Below are 8,317 nucleotides of genomic sequence, written 5' to 3'. Positions count from 1 at the left end.
AAAAAAAAAAAAAAAAAAAAAAATGTAAGTGTATAACTAGATGTAAGGACTTTATTCACCAAAATTTGAAGGAAGGTGCTCCTGGCAATATGAAATGCAAAAAAGAAGAAAAATGGTTAAAAAGGAATTTTAGAAGGTTTTATGGAAATGCAAATAGAGATCTAGTAAATTCTTGAAAGCTTTCTGAGTCACACTGATGCAGTTTCACTATTACCCTTGGCTGGACCCAGCTTCAAAGCAGGTGTAACCAGGCATGGTTTTAGATCGGTTGTAGTCATGTGGGAAATTAAATATAGGTCATGTAAATCAGTTTCTTAGGATCTGTTAAATAATAATGTGCTTCTCTTTTACAGTTTGTTCCCCACGACTCTCTGTGGCTCAAAGTCTATAATAGCTTTAGTTCTGAAAGAATTTAGAAAGAGCACAGTGATTCTCATCCTGTAGAAGCTGACTTCATTTACAGATATACTTGAGGTCATATCTGGTTATGAACATACACAGGGCAAAGCCCCAAAGACCACTGATCAATATGCAAATCGACAGATTTTTGTTAAGTAGGTTCTAAATTAATAGTGAAACAAGCCAACCAGCCAGATGTGTAAGCACTAGAATCCAGCTGAGACACATACAGAAGTCAGGCCATGTTGGCAGTTTGGAGGAAGGGTTGGGTTACTCTGGGAAGACTTTCTGGAAAGAAGGACTGAATGTTCAAAACAGATAAATGCCTGACAGATTGGGAATGGGTGTGAGTCTTTGGGACCAAAGCACTGTGAGATTACATGGTTCCCAGCTTTTTTATTGTAAAGCCAGGGCCCAGATGTGCAGAACTCCAGTGGTGAGCAAGCCAGGTCCACGGCTTCAACTCTACTTCACAGAAGGGAAATTCAGCTTGCTGTTTTTTCTCAGTGTAGAAGAGCCCAGCCTGGGGCTTTGCTTTTCTTTATATGCTACTTTTACCTGGGTGTTTTCATGTACACTCATCTTCATCAGTGTTTGGCTGGCCTACATTCATCTGAATATTTTATAACAGTGCTCTCCTATAGCAGACACAGCAAAAAGGCTGTAGATGTCTGTTTCCCAATCCTGACTTTTATAGCTTATCTTCTTTTGTTAATTGAGTGAAAGTAGTATCGAGGTGAAGAAAACTTGGGAGGTATTCCAGTTTTGATACTACTTTCAACAGTATTTCTGATATTCTCAAAATATTCTCTAAGAATGGTGGAAAATATGGTCTCCAAATGTTGACTTTCATGTAGCTCTAATTCTGTAAATTCAATTTAAATTACAAGTTTTTGTCACTCTTTTTAGAATGATTCCAGATCTGAGTTCTTTCAAAGTGCCAACACTTTTGCAGACAGATGACAGCATTTCAAGGCTTCTTGTTTCTGTGCTGGAACAGTGGAAGTCCTTTGAGTCATTACGGTGAGTGGATGTCTGGTTCCTTTTGGTCTAACTGTTACCATGGTCGTATAAATGATTGGTCAGTTCTGAATCCTCGGCATGGTCTCACCCTCCTTTCCTAAAACCTGTTCATCCCAGGAGACATTGCGGTCCAGGGAAAGGACCCTTAGGAATAGGGGGGCCAGAGGCCTGGGTCCTAGTGCTAAGAACCAGCATGGGCAGTTTCTTCACCAGTTTTCCATGACTACAAAATGATAGAGCTGGAGCAGGTAATCTCTAAGGTTCTACCGTGACTTAAATCCACAAAGCCTGGTGGATACTAAGGTGGCACAGAACTCAAAGGAAATGTACCATCTCACTGCAAATGTAAGAAAACTCTAAGCAACAGACTGCAGAATTCCCAGTTATTTCTTATCTTGTTTAGAAAGAAATCAGAAAATAAAAGATACCAAAAGAAAACACTTGCTCAAAACTGTTCCTTCACTGAATCCCTAAAAAAATGCCCTAAGTGTTTTTCCAGAAAAAACAACTTCTTCTTTCCCACATCTCTGATTCCAGGAAGTGTCTAAACTCTCTATGCTGTCAACATTTGGTAAAGTATTTGACTTACTGTGTGAGATTATTGATATGGTAGAGTTCTTTTTTTATTTTATGGAAAAAAGATAAAACAAAATTTCTTAACAAAGTAATAGGAGAATAATAATAATTGGTACATTACATGTTATTATATTTAAAGTAGTTGCTCAGGGTACAAGATATGGGCATAAAAGTTTCTCCAATCAAGATTAGCACAAATCTTCCTTTTTAATGATCTAGGCATTGATATAACTGACTTGCATTTTTTTCCCTTTTCCCTAATTTCCTTCCCCCTTTCATCCATCCTAATTCTTTTTTCTAATTCTTTTTCTTTTTGAACAATTTATTCTCATTTCATAATACCTATCATACATTTTAGATCTTATTACAATAAAGTTATTTTGGATAGTTTTGTTAGAATAATTTGTGCATTTAAACAGTTTTTAGATGTAAAAGTGTGAATTTTAGGTCTGTTTTTGGTTTGAATTGATGTCTTAGAATTTATAGTATACATCAACAGGAAAGTGGATTGGTTCTCTGCAGAAGTGAAATTTATCTGTTGTCTAAATTAGATCCACTAGCATATTCTGTAATTGCTTCCCTAAGGTCCCACGCTGAATTTCTGTGCCACACCTAATTTCTCTGTCACACTGCTCCTCACTGTGGCATGCTCTCCCTTCGCCCTTCTTCCACCAACAATGCACCAGGGTTTACAGCAGCAGCTTCTAGCTACTGTCACAGCCTCTTGTGCTGGCAGAACCTATAAAACCTTTGGTTTTTATAGCACAACCATTCATTCATTGGGATAATCCAAAGAATATTGTATATGCCTGACACTTCACAAGGTAGAGAAGCAGCAGTAAATAAGATGGAAAGGTCCTGCTCAAGCTCTCCCACAGTATTATGGAAGAGATAGACATCAAATGAATAATACTTAATTATTTTGTGACAATTAAAATAGTGCCACATAAGAGAAGTCGGGGTCTCTTGGGAATACAGAATGAGGAACCTAATTAGCTGCTGAATGTATGGGGAGACTATCAGGAGAAATATCCCAGGGAAAATGATATTTTCCTAGGCTAAAAGAGGTAGAAGAGTTGTCTAGTTGAAGATCAAATGAAGGGGGAAGTGAGAGTAACAATAAGAGCAAAATCTCATAAAGTCCCATGTAAACAGTGTGCTAGCTTTACGTTATTGCAACAAAATCCCAAGATAATCAACTTATAAAGAGAAGAGGCTTGTTTTTTCTCACAGATTTTTGAGGATTTAGTCCATGACCAACTGGCTCCTTTGCTTTTGGGCCTGTGGTACTGCAGCACATCATGGTGGGGAGCATGAGGCTCCTCGCAGCTGAGACCTGACAGAGAGGAAGAGGGGCTGGGCATACCCTCAGTGATTGAAAGGCCTCCCACTAGGTCCTACCTCTTGTTTTCCCCAACCCCTAGCACCAGGCTGGGAATTATGCCTTTAACAAATGGGCCTCTGGGGAACATTTCAGATCTGATCCATGGCAAACAGCAAATTTAGGTTTAACCCTTTGGTTTCTAATCCCCTTCAGAAACTGCCCCCGAATACATAGCCTCAAGACTCTAATTTTTCAAGCCCCATATTCTGATTCTTACATACAGAGAATGTTTCCAAGTTAATAGTAATTATATCCAAGGGTTGCTATGACGGGTATTAAATTTCTCTGTTGTACTTTTACACAGCTTCTATAATCTTTATAATGCTCACATAATCATTTTCATAAGATATATATAACATATTTTATAACATAGTTAATTTAAGTTTTAAAGAAAAAATAGTCGGCCCCGGCACCCAGAAAGCCATGTGGCAGTGTGTGCCGGCCTTTGGGCCAGCCCCCAGCCATGCAGGTGCCCTGGAAGAGGGCCGCCAGTGCCTGGGAAGCCATGTGACGGCGCGTGCTGACGCGCACCAGCCCTCAGGCCAGCCACCACTGCGCAATTGAGAACTATGGTGGCACAGAGAAGCAATGACACAATTGGCCTACCACACGCCAACTGCGGAGGCCCACCCGCGGACGTGCATGAATCATTCTGACATGGAGAAACCCCTGGGAATACATGCCACACAGTGAGTCACTCTTGCCCCTGCCGTTGACAACCAGAAAGGTCCGGAGTCAGCGGAGGAGCAGCTGCTGAATAAGGACTCGGAGAACATGAGAATACAGACTAAGCCCGAAGAGTCAGAGGTCTAGTGGACTGGCGTCACGAGAGCCATTCAAAAGCTGTAAACCAGGAGGACCTTGCACAATACCTGGGGAGACCCCCTGGAAGCCATTTTTCCCCTGACAATACAGGCTGCAGTGGAGGAGCTTGTGGAGCTCCAGAGAGGTCTGCACCAAAATTCCTGCTACCTGTGCTGACAGTTGGGGAGAGGACACTAACTGGTTGTGGGGTCCCAGTGCGATGGGAGGCTAGAGAGAAAAAGCTACAAAACATGGCTTTCACCCCAGATGGCTCACTTGAGATGTTAGTAAGAATTGCCACCTCAGTATTCTATAGCTGTGACGAGGAGGAGGCCCGGAGAGAAAACAGAGAGACGGAGAAAAAGCAGCTGCTTTTGCTGCAGCACTAAGAGAAACAGATCCTAAGTTTGATTCTCTGGGCCCCAAGAAGAACTCGATGACTGCATTCATCTGCTACCACTGTTAAAAGCCAGGTCACCTCAAGAGGAACTGCCCTAAGAAGCCCCCTGGGCCATGCCTTGAATGCAAATGAGACCACTGGCGATCGGTCTGCCCTCTGAAGTGGAGGCCCCAGAGCTCAGACCCATCCTACCACTTAGTCCAACAGGAATGAGGGGGCCCCGGGGCATACTTTTCCTTCTCCCTCTGGCCAGACTGGCATCTCCATGGAGGAGCCCCAGGTAATCATGACTATGGAGGAAAAAGAAAACAGCCTGTTGCTAAACAGAGGTGCAAGTCTCTCAGTCCTTCTTTTCCATCTTGGCCTTCCTTTCAGCCATCACACCTCAGTGAAAGGAGTCACTGGTGAGGAGGTAATACACTATTTTTCACAACCCTTAGGCTGTAACTACTTGTTAGATCCTCTTGCATACCTCTGTCTTCCTGAGAAACCATTTTGAAGATACCACCATGATTACAGCAGCCATTGATATTTTCCTACTAATCTGTCCATAACTCTGTTATGTTTGTATTGTTCCTATGCTATTTTGTAAATGGATGTATGTTCCTACTAATCTGTCCATAACTCTGTTATGTTTGTATTGTTCATTTGTTTTTTGTAAATGGATGTAAGTTTATTATTATGTGTTTCCTACAACTATTGAGAATAGTTAATGATTATTCAACTGGTCACTCATATATAGCTCTATTTATTTTCTTTAGAAGCCACTTTGAAGATACCAAAGTATAGTACAACAACTATTGATAATCTCCCACCTCTTTTGTCTGTAACTCACTATTATTTATCTATTTGTTTTCCTGAGAAACTGTCTTGTAGATAACAATATGTAAAACAATAACCATTGATAATTTCCTACCACTTTGCCTATAATTTGGTAAGCCCCCTACTACTATGTTATTCTTCTTTTACTCTTTAAAATAAAAAAAAAACAGTCAATGGACCAATAATGTCTGCTTTGTGTGATTGCCTAGAATGTAAAGGCCTCCCTTGTGTATATTGATTGCTGTGTGCTAAGTTCTTTGGCATAATGCTGTGGGCAGCCTAGGCTTGCAAATACTTATCATTCTCTCATTCAACTCCAAGTTCCAAACACAGGGAGGGCAGGATGCTTATCATATTTCTTAGTATCTGTTGAATGAATCTATAAGCCATACTTCCAGTTATGATTATGAGGTTGCTGACCATATGAGTTATCAATTGTAAGAAAGACGTTTGTAACATAATTGCACCATGGGTTGCTTCACTTTAGTGGGAGAAATGTTGGCTTGTTTCTTCCATTTATGGATCCTTTTCCTTGGCTTGAGAAAAAGAAAATAAATCCCTACCAGTTTTCTTTCTGTCTTTTCTGGGTATATTTCCTTTTAGGTTACCAATTACCCAGCAGACCCTACTACCGTGAAAGGTCTTTACCAAGCAATTTACCACTTCCTCCCAATCTTAACCTTCTGGTCACGCATGTGAAAATGAATGCATATGAAATTTCTCATGACTCTATGACCTACATATCTCCTCCCTCTCACATCATGTCATCTCTCCCAGGAAAGTAATCATAATCAAATGATTTTAGGATGCTAGCACTCCCAATTGTAGGGCTAGCGGCATCTGGAGTCCTTTTTAAGTCCATACACAGTTTTTAGGTCTTCTAGTTGAAAAAAGAATAAAACTAAAGACAGCTAAGATTTTATAAGCTGTTCCCTTAGAACAATAGTCTGGGTGGTAGAAAATCTGTGGACAACATAGAATTAGTTTGGAAACACCCAAAATACTAAGAGGTGTTTCAACTTTCTTAGCCCTAGCATGTATCTAATTTTGTCTGTTTTTTTTAAAAAAAATCTTTGTATGGGCACAAAACATTTAGCATTTATGAAAAATTACAAAATATTTTACCTTTGCAGAGAATTCCGCTGGAATGAAGTCTTGATTTAATGAATAGTCAAGGGTCAGTAGTCTAGAGAATTGAGGACTAGTTATAGATTTTTACAGTACCTTAAACATTGCTGGAGCAAGAGTTTACCTAGATATAAAATAGAAAAATAAAGAGAAAATGTCCCATTCTATCCAGGAGTCTTAACGAAATATCCCATACCTTCAAATAAAGGACATATTTGCAAGTTTCTTGTATTAGTATCAGAATTGATATTCCAACATATCCATTCAAAATGGTTATATTAAATATTGAGAATATCTATTTTTAAAGTGTTACAAAAGAATGAATTTATGACCCATGGCTAGGTGACATAGATCATGCAAATTGCACCGAGATGATTCCAGATGTGAATTGCATGGTAATAATGTACTCCTATATCATGTCACTATCTCATTGGTCACTTTGTACAGTTTATTCTATGATGTGCAATTCTACATGATTTGAAGAGGAAACATAATTTAGAGACATGAAAAAATGAAATCAAACATAACTCCCATCTCAGGTAGAAGAGATGTCTTTCTAGATTCTTTAAAGTATTTTCGGTCCTTCTACTCCTCCTTCTTCCATTCTCCCCAGCACCTGAAAGAGATGTGTTTATAGTGAGATAAAATTATATATTAGACTTCAGAACTTATATAATGAAAAATGAGAGGACTAGAAGTGTAGCTCAGTGGTAGAGTGCTTGTGTAGCCTGAGGCCTGGATTCAATCCCCAGAGTTGGGGGGGGGGTGGCGCTGGGGATATAGCTCAGTGTCATAAGCGCCTGCCTGGCAAGCACAAGGTCATGAGTTAGATCCCAGGTACCACAAAAAAAAAGAGAGAGAGACAGAGGCAGAGAGAGAGAGATCAGAGAGAAAGAGAGACAGACACTCAGAGAGACAGAGATGACAGAGACAGACAGGAATGACAGTACATCTTGGAATAGCATTTGTTGAGGAAACTTTTCTTGGGCCTCCAATGTCTTGCCCAGCATCTGATCAGAAGCTACAGCAAGTTCTTCCAAGTCTTTTTTCAAAAGAAGTCCTATTCTACTTCCTCCAGCTGACCAGGTCAATGTCTTCCCCTTCCTAATTCTTGTAAGTCAGGGTCAATAGATGATGAGGAAATTTTGTAACTTCTGCATTAGGTCTTTGAACTTGAGGACAGCTGGTCCTGGATGATCACATCAACTGAACAACAAGACCACATTGCCCAACAGGGAATTCTGCGTTTCTCTCCAAATGTGTAAGAAACACAATTGAGTGGAACAGTGGAAGGTTATGGATAACTTACTGTAGGTTGAACTTTCAAATTAATTCGTGGCAATCACTCTGGGGAGATTTCAAGAGAAGTAGTGGTATTCCTGAAAGTCTATATGCTTCCCTCCTCCCCATCAAATTATTAAATTTTTGTCAGTTGCAGAAACTTTGGTTAAACCTGGCTGCAATGTCAGTGTCCTCTAGAGGGACAAGATGGTGGTTTTCGTACTGGGCTCCTTGGCACTCCCGGGGTATGAGAAAGTAAGCATTTTAAGGACTAGTGTCTTGAGTGAATCAAGAACAAGACCACACATTTTCTTTATTTCTTTTCTTTACTTTTTTTTTGAACATGGAATTCTGTATAAAACTTGTTCATATAACAGTTTTTAAATTTTACATGAATTTACAGTTCTTTCATTTGATCATTCAAAAATCTGTGTATAGTTGGAGACAGCCCATAAAATCCTAAGGAAGATGGTAATAGGGAACAGAACTCACAAGTTTAT

At 39.8% G+C, this 8,317-nt stretch overlaps 2 long non-coding RNA genes across 2 annotated transcripts in view; one reads left to right on the top strand and one right to left on the bottom strand.

The window, feature by feature from the left end:
• The window catches only part of LOC102029205, a 79,029-nt gene that overhangs the window by 60,254 nt on the left and 10,458 nt on the right, over positions 1-8,317 (top strand). Inside the window, exon 6 of the long non-coding RNA XR_261268.2 lies at positions 1,309-1,422. This is a non-coding gene — a long non-coding RNA (uncharacterized LOC102029205). The remainder of the gene's footprint in view (positions 1-1,308; positions 1,423-8,317) is intronic.
• LOC106148740 overlaps positions 6,862-8,317 on the bottom strand; it is a 30,788-nt gene continuing 29,332 nt past the window's right edge. Inside the window, exon 3 of the long non-coding RNA XR_001234413.1 lies at positions 6,862-7,152. This is a non-coding gene — a long non-coding RNA (uncharacterized LOC106148740). The remainder of the gene's footprint in view (positions 7,153-8,317) is intronic.

The sequence above is a fragment of the Chinchilla lanigera genome, unplaced genomic scaffold (genome assembly GCF_000276665.1).
Source record: "Chinchilla lanigera isolate Chin_1 unplaced genomic scaffold, ChiLan1.0 scaffold00026, whole genome shotgun sequence".
Lineage (NCBI taxonomy): Eukaryota > Metazoa > Chordata > Mammalia > Rodentia > Chinchillidae > Chinchilla > Chinchilla lanigera.
Note: the sequence above shows the minus strand (reverse complement) of the source record. Positions and strands in the feature narration are given on the sequence as shown.